The following is a 15,268-nucleotide window of genomic DNA, read 5'->3' as shown; positions in this document are numbered from 1 at the left end:
CCCCCATCAATTATTCGACGACTTTCTCAAAATAGGAGCAGTCCCTCTCGTGCCCTAATTTTACGGTTCGGTTTGCGCCGTGCGAGAACACCAGTGTAATTACCCCTTACAAAGGCTGACCGAGGGCCCAGCGCAAATCGGCTCAGGGCGACTGTTCAGCTGGGGGGAGGTTATTTGTGGAATTTAGGCAAGAATGTTTCAAGCTGTTTGTCAAAACAGCCACTCGATTGCCTTTAGTATTTTTGAATTGTTTAAAAATAGCGTTTTCTAATAAACAGAGGGAAATGACGGTTACGTACTCTAATTACCAACTTGCAAGAAGAGTTGAATATGAAAACTGTTAAAAAGGATTCCTAATTTTGATGCATTTAGAGCCAATTCTCAGGATTTAATGATTTTAGCATATCTGGAAACGTAAGGCATAGCAGCATGATATTAGGACATATTTGCTGTTAATTCCTTAACGCATTTTAAGCTGTAACGAAAATGTTTACTTTTTCTTTGAGATTTTACAAACAGGTTTTTTTTTTTTTTTTCATTCTGGTTACTTTTCAAACACTTGTGCACATTTGCAACACAAATACTTTCATTTTAGAGTGACAGAGATTTCAAATAACTTGTAATTACCTGGAAGGAGGTTTGCAGTGCAGAAAAGGAGGGAGGGATTTTCCGTTAAAAACTTTCCCTAAGTACTCTATAAGAGAGACATTAAAAAAAAAGAGGTATTAACATGGCTGGACTTCATCTGGGCGAGCACCTCAACAAGCTGAAACGCAGTTATGTGCTCAAGTATGGCATTCCTGAACGACGCTTCCAGTGTGCAAGCGGCACAAAGATTGCTACTGAAAAGCTACTTAGTAAAGAATGCAAGGACAGCCTAAGCTTACGGATTTTTCCTCCAATCGTATATTTTTTTTTTGCTCTTCTCTATTCTCTATTTAGAAAGGTGCAACTCTTACGAACACAGAAATATTTGCCRTTCCTTCTGCCTCCAGAAGCTGACTGCAGGTACCAACATCATCACATAGTAGAAGGGCCACAGAAATCTGATCACAGAATGAGGAAGATCCAGATGTGACTCTCTGGAAACATAAAATCAGTACTGCTCAGTAAGCAAATTAGGATGTCAAACGGGACAAGAGTGGCTATGGAAGAGAGCTGCAGAGGTACCYGAATCCCATTTCTCTCGTATTCTGCCTGAGCCACAGAAATCACAGCTAATACAGAGATGGTTTTGATTCCATTCCATGCAGCAATGGGGGGAAAAACAAACCAAAACAAAACCAAACACAAAACCCTTCTCTTGCTCCATTTGAGTAACACCTGAACAGGCAGCACATCACTGCAGAAAGGTCTTGTGGGCTTTCAACATTAGCTCTTCGTAGTCATCTCCTTAAAATCTTTTAGGTGCTTTGTGGATTTTATACGTCCACCACAGTAATACAATTGAATTTTTAAAAAACAAACTAAAATAATTAGGTTAACCCTTCAGAATTTAATTCTGCAGATTTTTYAGGAAAAGGATAGGCAATGAGGTAAAATATGAGATCAGCTTCTCCCAGGCAATCTTTTAATTTGCCTTTCATACCTAGAACCTGGGGTAAAGTTGTTTAGCTCTTTTTCATAAATCTCAGAAGATTTTTTACAAGATATTTAATATCATTCCTAAGTGGCCTTCTTTTCTTTAGAGGGAAAATTAAACCGTGTGATGGTTTAACGCAGGTGAGGTGTAAAACATCCCACAGCAATTCTACTACCACTCCCAGAAGACTCTCGGTCCCCCTGGCCTCCTGTCCAGCACTGTATTAGCAGGCCCAATGGACTTCTCAGACTAAGTGTGACCTTTGAGAAGCTTTGCTCATATTTCTCAGCCCTTCCTAACTGCTATTAAATATAACTAAGATGGAGCAGCTGTCTCGCCTTCTACCATACCAGTTGTACTGTGGGAGTGGATGCATGCTTTGCAAGCCTGCCAAAAAGACATTATTGCATAATAATCAAGTCTAGCAATCTCTTGCCTCTGTCTTAAATTAATTTTAATTAATTAAAAATATTTCTGTYGACAGCCAGACAGATTTTTTTGGAGGTACCACAAATAGACCTCTCTGTATAGAATGACTGCATGAAGATTRTGTTTGTCTCTCAAAATATTCCATTTTTAGCATTATTTCCTTTTAAAACCTTTCTAAATCAGACCCATCAGCAGCATATGTATCCCTATGAAAAACTCAATATAAATTTACTGGAAATTACAATTTATGACATTTTCAGTCTATGATATTTGACAGGGGAAAAAAAATATTCCTTCTCTAGAAGTTGATAGAATGATTAAAAAAAAAAAAAACACACACACACAAACACACAGAGAAGGATTATCATTGCCTATTAAGTGTGCTAGTTTGAGCAATTTCTTTGGAATCTTCTCTTATTTTATTTCTGCTAGAGTCATTAGCATACTTCCAGCTGTCTACTGTATAAAAAAGTGCTCCCTACCTCGACTTCAATGGTCAGACCGTTCTGGCAATCCCTTAAAACTTATTTTATGTTTAATTACTTTACAGTGCCAACATACTCACAGGTCCTTGGAAAGCGAGCAGCTCCCCGGGCAGCATCGCCCTGCCCTGGGGTGCTGAGCATGCCAGAGGGGCTGCACGCTACTTCCATTGCTCCTGATGGTCTTCAGGCATGCAAACATATATCCCTAATTCATAGATACATTCATATCTCACAACGCATCTCTAAGTTAAATCTGACACTTTTCCCATTACGGTCCTCCATGTAGCCAGATTTCCTGTCTGATCAGAAAAAATATGCTCAGCTTCAGGCAGCCGATACGGCTGCTGGGCCTGAAGCGTGCAGTGCTTCAGTGGGTGGCCTAGGTACCTAAGACCCCAGCTGCCTTCTTCAGACTCAGTTTACCTCCCTCCAGCACTGTAACTACCTTTTTCTTCTTTCTTTCTTTTTTTTGATTAGTGTTATTTTGTTGGAAAATAAGCAACTTTTCCACACTAACAGATAATCAAACAGTATTGTTCRGTCACTTTAGCATTAGGAAACCTTTATTTTTTAAACTTCCTCCATTTTGTTGTATTCACAAGGTCAGGAGAAGGCTTTAATGATGCACAGCCACATTCAGTGTCAGAAAGCCTCAACGTTTGTGAGACTAAGGCCCACGCAGTACAGAGCAGGCGGCAGGACTGGTTTAGCAGTACCTTAATTCCCTACTCTAACTTGGAGTTCTGCGAGTAGTGCTGTAACCCCTAAGTTACTCCTAATGTTCTTCTAACGGTTGTTAAATGCTACCTACACAAACTTTACATGGCAAATCTACAACTCTTAATGCATTAGATTTTATACTTGAGTGGTTGTTCATCTGGTATTATTTCTTAATGGATTCTTTTAAAAAGAACTAGATTGTGATTAATTGCAGCCCATGATTATGTACATGAAAAGGATTGGTTTGAACCTGTACCTTAGACATACACCAGGGTGAAAGAAAAGATATAGGTTATGGCTTAATAGTTTTACTTAGATAAATGGTGATATTTCTTAATAGAACCAAACAATTCAATCTTTTGTTCATCAAACACTTTTTTTCTACCTGCTTGGCATAGCTTAAAAAAATTGATATGTATTCACTGGGATTTTTTAGTCAATGGAAATATGTTTACACTCAGCACTTTCCCTTGTACAGAATGGGTCTGTACATCTAAAAAATTCAATAGGCTGTATTTTTTAAACAGCATACAAACATTTATTTAGATTGGGTATCAACCTTTATCATAATTCACTCTCTTTTTTCCAGTTACTAACCTTTGCCTCCTCAAAACAAGCTAAAATGTCATGTAGTTAAGTCTGTCCACAGGAAAGTTTTCTGGCACATAAAAAAAATGCTTTTGCTTTTTTTTTAGTTCTGTTTGCATAGTTGGAAAAAAAAGCTCTGAAGAATATTTTCACTGTACACTGTTAACAGAAGTGTCATGTTATGAGCTATTGAGCATTTTTAGGAATCATGGTCAAATGTGGCTAGTTTTTTAGATCTCTGAGAATAAAGAACAGGCATATTTAAAGAGAAAACCTGAGTCCTAATTTTTCAAAATTCTGTCATGTATTCACAGTATGGTTGTTTCAAACTTGTCCAACTAAGTCTTGGAACAATGGACTCAGAAAACAGTGAGTTCTTTTATCATTACTCCGATTCTTCTGGTTCGGGTGCTTTTCAGCCGYAATGATCTGGAGTTCTTTGGCTAGATTTTCATGGGATTCTACCAAACAATATGAAAACGTTTAGGAAGCACAGTTTCAGATACACTAATAAATCTCCTCTTTTTGAGGTCCCACTACCTTTCTAAAACGTAACCTTTATGGAAGTTAACCTTGGAACTTCAGTGATCTCATCTAACACAAGAGTCATTGCCTGCTCCGTAGCAATGCCTTTCAAGCAACTTTTCTCAGCCTCTATTTTGCCGGCTGCAAATCAGGGTAACACTTTCGCAAATGTGTTTATGAATGCCTACATTTGAATGRCTGACATTTTGGTACTGCCCTAAGTTTCTCAGCTGCATTATGAGAAGAATGCGGTTTTATACCGAGTTCCAACTACAGCACAGCTTTAGGTGTAATTTCTGTAGTTTAATCAGTAAACCACCTATTTAGCACCACAAGGTTCCCTCTTCCTCACTCAGCATGCTGAAAGGGTTCATCCTTCAGGAATCATTCAGCTAAACTTTTCATCACAGGAGGAATATTTAAAAAATAACTAGGCTTACTATGTTTATCTGTTAGAATTTGAAGTACTTTGATAATTGAAGTTTCATTTTATTGAAGTGCAGGGCTTGTTTTAAGAGTAAGAAGACTGAAAGCTATATAGATAGCAGAGAAAAAAAAAAGAAGAAACTCTGCAACTGCTTGAAACACTATCTCAGTGCCTGTGAACATATATCAGCATGAACATTCATTCTCATCTAGCAGGAGGTACTCATCCTTAACAGAAGAAGATTATAAGCAATGCCAAAAAAAGAGAGGAAGTTTGATTTCCGTTTATTATTTAAAACACACACTCCACGACTGTCAAATTAACAGAGAGCTTTACAAGCGCTCAGAGAGGAAGAAGCGGGGACTCTGGCGCCAGCGCCAGCCCTGCCCAGCACCATTTGCAATATGGTGCTGCGAAACCCATGCAGCGCTCCATTTGTAGAGCTGGCCGCAAACCAGCTCCTGCGGCTCCTACGGGAGGATCAGATGTAATGAATCCCAGCTCCCCCTCAAAAACCTGCATGCGGCCCCATAAGCCATGAGTGCCCCAGAGAGTGCCAAAGCATGTGCCAGCTAGGGAGCCGGAGGGTGATTCCTGCAAGAAAATGTCCTCAAGAAAATGTTGGCCCACCGGGAGGTGAGCGTGCTCATCGCGTAGGGTGGGCACACTGGCCCATCTCGCAGCTGGAGGTGCTCCGCCAGGGTTTTCCGACAAGGTTGTAATAAAAGTCAGGAGAATTGTTTCTGCCTACTTCATCTGTCTTGCCTTTAATCGCATCCTCTTCACACATACTATAATAGCAAAGTGGGACATCCAGTACAGAGAGACCCAAATCTCAACTAAAGCCTCTGTGTGCTATAACTATACAGAACATAGATCAAGGCAGAATTTGCATCCAAAAAGGACGGGGAGGCGGGGGGGGGGGGGAGACGCTAAACTTAATCTATCAATCCACATCTAAACACAAGTAAACTAGCAGCAAATAATTCGCACAACTGTCAGAAATCTTCTGAAAATGATGGCCGACGCCCTCACTATTACATATTAATAAATCATGGTAGTAAATAGTCAAAATTAGCATTTGTAACTTGATTTAAAAGCTGTGCTGGGGTAAGTGTGAAGAACAAAATCAGAACCCAGAGGCCCAGTATTCCAGACCCCGAATCCTCGCTCTGACATGGAAATCTTCCATTTACTTTGAGAATTTGTTCAGAACGTATGTCCTTAACTTTGCTGAAAAAGGGTCTCCTACTCAAACACATAGGTCTAACCACATGTCCAGAGCTAAGCATAGGCACGTGCGCAAGTACCAGTGGGATGGAGGCTTTAAACCTTTCTCTGGAGTCCTCCGTAATAACGTGGGGGTAACGGTGCTTACCTGTTTTGTGGGGCGTTGTCAAGATTAACGCTCGCAGAGCCGTCAGTAGGTGAAAATCATTATGGTTCCCATCCCGCAAGGGCTAACGCGCAGGCTGCCAGCCGCAGGCACCCGGAGCCTGCTGAAGCTAATCGAGTCCTCCAAAGGTGCAGCAGTTTGCCCAGGCCCTATCAATAAACTCTTAAGGGTTTAAAACACCAAACCCACCCCCACTATATTAAATGTGAATACAGCGCAATTTTCAAGTGATCCTGCAGGCAAGAGCCTCTGGGGCTAAGCGTGGAGCAGGAGAAGCCTTCATAACAGAGCACAACACAGATACCCGCACACAGCGACAGGGAAGTGCAGCTGTTAAGGCAGCTGTTCAGTTTGACGCCGTYTGCACACACTCCCAAGCGCACACACACGCAGCCCGGAGCGCGTATACCCCTTGAGCCAGAACAAGCAACTCGCAGCTGATTGTACACGTGCACGCAGATGAGAACGGACACGAGTGATGCACGCTACACCTTTAATCCTTCTCTAAACTTTTGTCTTGTGTTTCAGCTGGAAAAGAAGGCTGGAAAAATAATACTTGGGGCTTCACTTCGAAGAATGTAAATGAGATTTAAAAGAAAAATARTAAYAACAAAAAAAAAAGTCTGAGCCAAACCAGTTTGCTCATCGATATAACCCACAAAACCAATTTAACTGACGTCAAATTCAAATAATTCACCTGACGTCACGCTGGAGAAGCCAACCATGAACATCTCGCAAATTATTATTTTGATCCAATTGTTAGAACAGAATTACAGCAAAAACTGCACTTTCCACAGCTATTAAAGCAGTGACCCCGGCAGAGCATGCTTTTGTGCTGAACTTTTTATATCGCCAAGCCTATTAATCAGGTGGCAGTTCAAACTGATGCGCTTTATATAGTTGACCCTGGCCAGTCCTTTAATTACTTGCTATTAAATGGTAATTAAGACTTTTTGCATTCAAGATTAATCTAAAAAAATTAAGTGTAAAATCCAGTAATTTAATAAAGAGTTGTTTTCTTTACTGTGCTTCGGCCTGGACACTGAGGATGCAGCAATTTAGTATTGACAAGCACTAAAGGAGCAAGTCATTTCACAAGTATAGCGTGGACAAAGGTGAACCGGGCAACTGATGAAATCAGTGGCCAAGGCGAAATAGCAATCTCTGAGCCAAATGGTAATAAAGTTACTGAAATGAAGCAGTGTAGCTTCTAAACTGAACTGTCATAAGGAGGATACAGGCTTCAGGAGAGCCTGTCTGAAGTAATTAAAACGTTATTCCCCAAGAGCCAATCAAAATGGTTAGCCCTACYGCCGATTGCACGGGCTACACCTGAAAAGCAAAAAGCAATGGGTAAAACCAACCAAGAAACACCAGCAAATGCAGATAGCGTTCCTTAAAAGAGCATCCACCTGGCAGAAGTTACTTGCTAAATTTGCTCTAAGTGGGGCAAAATAAGAAATACCATTTAAATGTTATCGATTTTATCATCAAATTACATCTCTGTATTTTCAAGTACATGCAAGAACCAAGAAGAAACACAGTCAAATGCCACTACCCAAAATTCCTCGTTAAATCCAAGCCAATTACCTGTCCCAACAGCTATTAAAGGCAGGTAGCTTAATCACGGGGGAAGCAGCGCAGCGTACGGGACACTGGGGTAGGAGTCAGGAGACGTAGGCTTAACTCTCAGCTCTGCTACTGACCTGCTATATGACCTTGGGCAAGTCTCTTCACATTTCAGCGCCTCTTTGTGTCCCTATTAACCTTTGCCTGTCTCGGCTATTTAGAACATAACCTCTCCGACGCACAAGTGTCTCTCACTACATGTTTTTACAATACCAGCACAACAAGGTCACCATCTTGGTTGAGCCTCTAAGTGCTACAGTAATCCAAGTAAGTAAGAACAATCTATTCAATTATTCAGAAACCCACTTACGTTCACTCAATCTTCCCATAACATCTGGATAACTGAGATATTGCCATATTTTAAGAACGTGTACCCTACATCCTTCTAATGTCTTACCTGCTGTCCCTATAATTGAAATTTGTATTGATTTTCATAAAATGAAGAACACCTAACCCACCACCTAAAATACAAACAATGGAATGAGCCATYGATTCTCAAGTTATTCAGTGCACATAGGAAATAAATCATTTGTCTGAAAGGAGAAACAAGAAGGTCCATCTGGTATAAAGTTTGACCCAGCGAGGCACTTGAGCATGTCCTTAAGTTTAAGCACGAGCAGTCCCACTGAAGCCCTTAAAGAGAGCTTAAAGGAGCTTTTCAGTGTTTGGGGAATATTCCGTAAAAGACTTGAAAAAAATACTACAGAAAAAAGGTAAGCCTAGCTATTCTAGTACAGACATTGTGAGATCTGCAATACGTACTGCTTTCAAAAGGAGAAGGGAAAACTTCCTTTAATAGCTACTTCTTTTAAAACCAAGTAATTAAATGATAGGTATTTCTTGAGACTAGCCACTCTCCTCAACAACATCTATATATGGRGCACAAAAGATATTTCAAGTCCTTGCATTTCCTTTACCTATTTCAACTATCCTTTGAAAGCATTTAGATAGGGCAAACATTAACACAGATATCCCTCACCATTAGATAAGACCATTTAAAGTCTTTGAAAAAATATTATTCAAAGAATCTATACTTTTCATAAATTCAGTCTGCATTTTCAAAAAATACCTCAATTGAGCTGAATGAGGAGGATACGGATTCCACTCAAAACCTAGAAATAAAATTAAAGCTAGGTGAAATAGGAACTGAACATGAAGAAATTTATCTAGTTTATTTACTTCTAAGCTTGAAGCTAAAAATCACAAGATCATAAAAATTTGATTACTTGTTCAAGTATGCAAAGTAGAAAGCACRTTGACAGGAATCATTCTTCTTTCCTTCATTCTGGGTATAGATATCTGAAGGCACTTACCTTCAGTTCATGCTTTTTAAATCTGACTCTTTAAAAACAAAAAAAACCCAAACACAAAATAAGAACACATCAAGCACTCCCAACTGGAAATTGTTATGAAAGCAYCAGTGGAAGAAAAGAATTTGAATTTGAAATGTACTGACCCACAAAGGAAGCTTTGAACAGTTATTTTGGCTGTGCAACTCCTGCAGCTCAGCTCAGATAGAGTTACCCTACTTGAAGGGAGGGCTCGCGCCTATGCAGATAGTGAGGCATCAATAATACACCGTAAGTGTCGATAGGATAATAGCCATCACTTAAAAAATACATATAAAACTCCCACACGTGGCTTAATAGTCACCATTTGAAGAAAACTGAAAACTTCACAAAAAATAAAGAGAAGCCTGCTCTCTCCCCAGTCTCATGAATTTTTACTGTCCAAATTCAAGCTTGGGGGACAACATCAATTCTGTTTTTCACACAAGATATCTCGTTTGCAAGTGTGGCATGAATGCAGGACAAGACAACAGTAAAACTGTTGAGAAGGCTGGAACATGCCCAACTTGATTGCCACCAGAAAGCGATTATTTTCTGCAAAAATATTACATATACTATTTCTCTTGAATATATAAAAATCTGTAAGAGTCATAAATACTAGTAAAAAAGAAAAACCAGAAAAATACACCAGGAACTTGTTTAATGAAAGTAGTATTCTTAAAGATTTTTTCCTCTCCCGAGAACTTAAATGTAGTCAAAATTTAGAAGATGTAGTTTCTTTAAGCACGGAGTTCAGTTCCCATAACTAATATACATTGCCAGCTTTAGAATTCTAATTGTGTTTAATACAGTTTCATGTTGCATCAAAGTACAAAATCAATACCATTTGTCCAGCAAACAGGAAAAATGGAATCTATAAACTGCTCTTATTGAGTAATTAAACACCTATTATTGTCATGAGTGGCGAAACAATGAATTTGATAAGACAAATTTTTGCGAGAAAACCCTGCAGTGATTAATACCTCCCTACGTATTAAATAAAAATGACTGCCTTTTGTGCGGTACTGCTGGCAGAAGAACAGGAATGAGAGAAGTAGTTGCCAGTGCCACAATAACAGGCTAACCTTGAACTGAACTCCTTTCCTCAAGAAATTAAATGCTGTAGCAGGACTTTAAATCCCTCCACTTAGAGCTCATTTGTGTTCCACGTAACCTGCAGTTCCCGAAGAGAACTCATTATCTTCAAAAGGAGAATCCTTTTATAATTTCTTTACAAATGCGTATATTGTTTCTACAAAAAGTATTTCATATCAGAAAAGGGATAAGAGTATTAACAGTGTAAGCAAGGCAAAAAGGCTYGTATCATTAAGACACCATTTCTGCTTCCTGGGAATTCAAACGCAGGCTACAGCGGTACGGGAAAAAAGAATGAGGTTAAAGAAAATGTACCTTTACAGCAAAATTTTAATCTGTTAGATTGATGCTAAACTGCCTTGGTCTTTCCGCTGCTCTACGCCGTATTTCTGTGTAGCGAGCCCCTCCCCCAGGGCCCCTCCTGGAGCTTTGGCTCCCTATTTTTCTTTTCACTTAGAATGATGCACTAGGAACAACTATAGAGTACAAAAGATGAATCTATGGATGTGACACTTGTAAAGGGTAACCCTATTTCACCAGTGAGATGGGACAAAAAAGAAAGAAAAAAGGCCACAGAAGCAATAACTGCTCACTGAATTACCATTAAATTGTAAGATTTACAATCCAATGTACAGTAAGTGCATATCTAATGGAGTTTGTCCTCTAAAAGAATATAAAGTAGATCTTTGCAGCATAAGATGTATGCAGTTTTTTTTTTTTTTTTTTTTTTTTTTTTTTTTTTTTTTAATTGGGGCACATAGAAAACAAATGTGCATATGAATTCCAGAATTTTTATACATATTAAAACTAAGCCAAAGTCAACATTAAGGTACGGGAAGTGTAGTATATTTAGTAGGATGTGACTTTCTGGTTTCAAAACATGTTCACATTCTACAAAGAGATAAAAGATGGCTTTAACACAGCCAGTCAATACGGATTTCACAGATACCATTGGAAAAAGCAGATCACATATTACAAAATCAGTTTATTSCTATGATCTACTGGAATTCAATGAAATGACTGAAAAGACTTTTTGTGGGGGGTGGCAAAGCAGCTGCTGACCATTTTCAACATCTTTTAAACAAAGAATCTAAACAAAAGTTTCAGGTCACTATGTTCATTAGAGCCTTAATCACCCACAATATTTATGTTCAAATAATGAATGTAATATGAATAAGGCTCATGCATGGCCTTATTATTTGTAAATGCTTTTGCCACTAATTTCACTGCTCTTATTCATACTGGCATAACTGTTGAATGATTTAGGTTTGGAAATTAGCAGAGCATGTTAAGCAATTATTTAAACAGAAGCAAACTTTTACATGAAGTACCAAGGTTACGGGACTCATTACTATTATGTTATATTACCATGGTATTAAAAAAAAAAAAATCACATGTTTTATGAGATGACTCTGGAAAATTCATTCCTATAATAAAAAGAACTATTAGATAGAAAAAGGAACTTCTGAGTGGGTAATCCAATACAAATAATAGCAAGGCAGATCTTATTCTTCACTCTTACTTTAAAAGGATATTTTTTTTTCTTAGCTAAACTTCAAGCTTTCACATTTCAACAAATGGCATTACAACTTTTACTCTCCTTCTGAAAAGGAAGTTTGCCTACCACACAATTTTTCCCGTTATCTAGCTTTTACTTTAGAGGATTAAAAAGCAACGTACAACATCAGCAACGATAGCCTTGTTCTTTCCAACCTTAGTGAATCAGGTTCACTGGAGGTGAAGCAGAGGAATTATCAGTACAAGTGGCTGTGTCATCAAAGCTTTCTGAGAGGTAGCGTATGGAAATGCCTAAACAAACACGAGCGTAAAAGCTGTCTGTATAGGAAAGGGCTCTCCCAAGGCTTTTCATTAAAACAATTCCAATCGCAGCTTCATGATGCAGCATTATATTATGTGAGAAATATAAAATCTTGACATTTTTCTAAATGTGAACGGGTTAAAGAACCTCTCCACGCTACAGTGAGCCTGAGAATTTCCAGCAGCTGATGAAGACCAGTTGACCACCTGATACTTTTTCAGCAGGGTGATAAAATTAAAGGATTGCTTTGATTTGCTTGAAGGATTACTTTCTATAGTTAATTGTTTAAGTGCGCAGTCTTACAAAAGGAAAAAAAATATCAAGAAGGTTAATGTAGAGTGAGCTAATTGCAAGCTGATTACATTGTGCAAAGCGAGAGATATTACTTGTGTTACATACCATCACAAGGACCAGCCTATTCCACCCTGCTGCTGCAGCAAACAAGCTGATTTGCTAACAAAGTGGTCAGCTCGGGCACTTGCACAGCATCTCGGTAGGTCCACAGCCGACTGCTTCCCATGCAGAGAATCTCAAGCTCCATTTTCCAATCTGATTACACGGCTCCTTATTCCAGCAGCCTTAAACCTTCATGGCAGTTTACCAACATTTTCATCACTTTTTCTTTTACAAAGCAAAAGAACTGATAAGCTCTCAGGTACCCAGGATTTCATAGTCGATGGCTGGCAGGCAGCCAGCTCCCCTCGCAGCACAACTGTTCCGTGCCACAATGCAAAAAGCACGCTGAATTTAACAGATAGCACAAAACTATTAGAATTTTGCAGTAYGTACAAGCAAGCAGCATGTTTCTGTCTTTGCAGATGTAGACAGTTCTGTTTAGCCGCATTTATAACATGCCTAGACCCCAAGACGAGGGGGGGGGGTGGCGAAAGGAAAGAAAAGAAAGAAACAGAACAAATGAATACAGAGTACTTCCACTAGCTTAAGTGTAAACCCAACTTACTTCATTATAACACTACCAAATCACTAAGAATTAGAGACAAGGCTAGCAACTCTTGATAAAAGCATAAGTTGGGAAAAAGGAAAATGAATCTTCAGATTAAATGAAAATGTTTGACTTGAACGGAAACGTTATTTTAATGTTAAAAAAAATGGGGAAAAAAAAAGAGATACTCACTGTCTATTTTGGGAATGTGGAATGCTTACATAAAACATCAAAACAGCCACAAGACACACCTGAATTTACTTGTTCTCTGGCTCAGAAATACCACTTGAATGACGAAAGAACAAAAAGACAATTCATACTGGCAAATGTGAAACAAGTCTGTAAAATACTTATTCTGAGGTTAATCAGATACAGTCTAAAATTCCAAGATACACAGCAATAACTAGTTGTACATATATGTACATTTATACATATGCATATATATAAAAAATATAAAGAAAATAACAGAATGCAGAGAGTTCTAGAAAGAGGTTATCATAGAAATCTTAGGGAATGCAACAAAAAGAAGTCCATTACCCTAAAAAGCAAGGGAGAAGGGAAGTTCTTCTCTTTGCTTAAAGAAAAAGACAGTAACATTAAACCAACAAGTTTTTACTTATTGCTCCTGAGGCGCACACTCCCATTCAAAGCAATTGATTATCCACATATTATCTGCACAAGGCCCAAAACAGCCTATATAAAACTAATACACAATGAAGTTAATAGCCTAGAAAACAATCCCCCCACCCCCAAACAAAAACATGTGTATATATACGTATAAAATAATGTGATATACATTTTTATATATATATATATATATATAAAAAAAATAAGTGGACTGAAATCTAAAGAGTAAGACTGAAGTATTCTTGGAAGACAGGATGCAATTTTGCATCGCCTCACTTTTATTGTAAGGGAACGGGGGTGGAAACGCGGAGGGCGAGACAGGGAGTTGTGGGGAGGCGGGGGGAATTGGGGAGAAGAAGAAAAAGGAAAGGTGCAAGGCGGCCGCGCGCCGGCTCGGTGCTGCGCGGCAGCCGCGCGTTGACCCCGTGCATCTCTGAGCCATTAGCTGCTCCCAGCTCTGCCCGCAGGAGCGGGGCCGCGGAGCCGCGCGCCGCGGCGGGCCCGGGGTCGCGCTCGCGGCGCTGAGCGTGAGGAAGAGGATGAGGATGAGGATGAGGATGAGGATGAGGAGGGCGGCCCCCGGGGAGGCAGGCGAGGGCCGGGCGGCGGCGGCGCTGACTCAGGCGGCCGCAGGCCCGGCCGGGGAGGGGGGGAAGAGCCGCCGCGGCCGCCCGGTACGGCGGGGGGGAGTCGGGCAGGGATGCTGGGGTGTGCGGGGTGTGCACGCGTGTGCGGGCACACGCACGCACGCACGCGCGCCTCCGTGGGCGGCCGCACAAGTGTCTGCGTGCGTTTGTGGGGACTTACTGAAGCGGGCGGCACTGGCTTCTCCTCATCCCCACAGAGCTTTCAGCGCTGGCAAAACACGCACCCCCCAGGCCTCCTCCTCGCAGCGAGGGTTTTGCACGGACGCGCACGCCGGCTGCACACCCGTCTCCTGCCCACATGTTATTTGCACACGTGTAGTATCGTGTGCAAGCAGCGTTAGCTTTAAAATTACGTTCGCGAGCTCCTATGGAAATTTCACCTCTGAAGATAAAAGGCACGTTTTAAGCAGCTTCTAATACCAACGCGTTATTCCCCTGAACGATTCCTCGTACACCAGTTATTCCGGCCGCAAGGTCTGCGGCTCGGACGTGCAGGCTGGGGGCCGCCTCCCCCCCGCGCACCACTTCGCCCCCCGCGTGATTTATTGGATGGCGAGCAAACCCACTTAAACTACAGTTGTCCGTATGAATCGCTAATTTTCATGTTTCTAATTAAAATGTAAACAGTGTAATGAAGACATCAAGTTTTTAGGTAAATGTCTCTTCCAGTGCCACTTGGGGTATGGTAATTACTGAAGCAGATCTATGGATGCTCCCGAATCCTCTACAAGTCCAGATTAAAAGCATTACTGCTAAACCTTGCTTTTTACACTAGGGAATTGTGTTCTCTAACCTATTCCCAGTTTGCTTACAGATGCATATCTGTACAAGCCTGGGTAACTAGTCATTAAAAAAAATATATCAAAATAGAAGTTTATCACATAAATGGAACAATTTGTGTGTGGGGAAAAAACTATTTCATTTAAAATAAAATTTGATTTCACTTTTATGATTACACATAACTGCCATAGTAAAACCTGTGCTGAAAACTTAACATCTTAGTGCTCCTTCCAGAAAAAGRAAAATAG

General features: G+C 40.1%; 1 protein-coding gene across 3 annotated transcripts in view; it reads right to left on the bottom strand.

Annotated features, from left to right (window-relative positions):
• FIGN (fidgetin, microtubule severing factor) overlaps positions 1-15,268 on the bottom strand; it is a 101,008-nt gene that overhangs the window by 66,018 nt on the left and 19,722 nt on the right. The gene's annotated exons all lie outside the window — the stretch shown is intronic.

Source organism: Rhea americana, unplaced genomic scaffold, assembly GCF_003343005.1.
Source record: "Rhea americana isolate MKP2758 unplaced genomic scaffold, rheAme1 scaffold_124, whole genome shotgun sequence".
NCBI classification, from domain to species: Eukaryota; Metazoa; Chordata; class Aves; order Rheiformes; family Rheidae; genus Rhea; species Rhea americana.
Note: the sequence above shows the minus strand (reverse complement) of the source record. Positions and strands in the feature narration are given on the sequence as shown.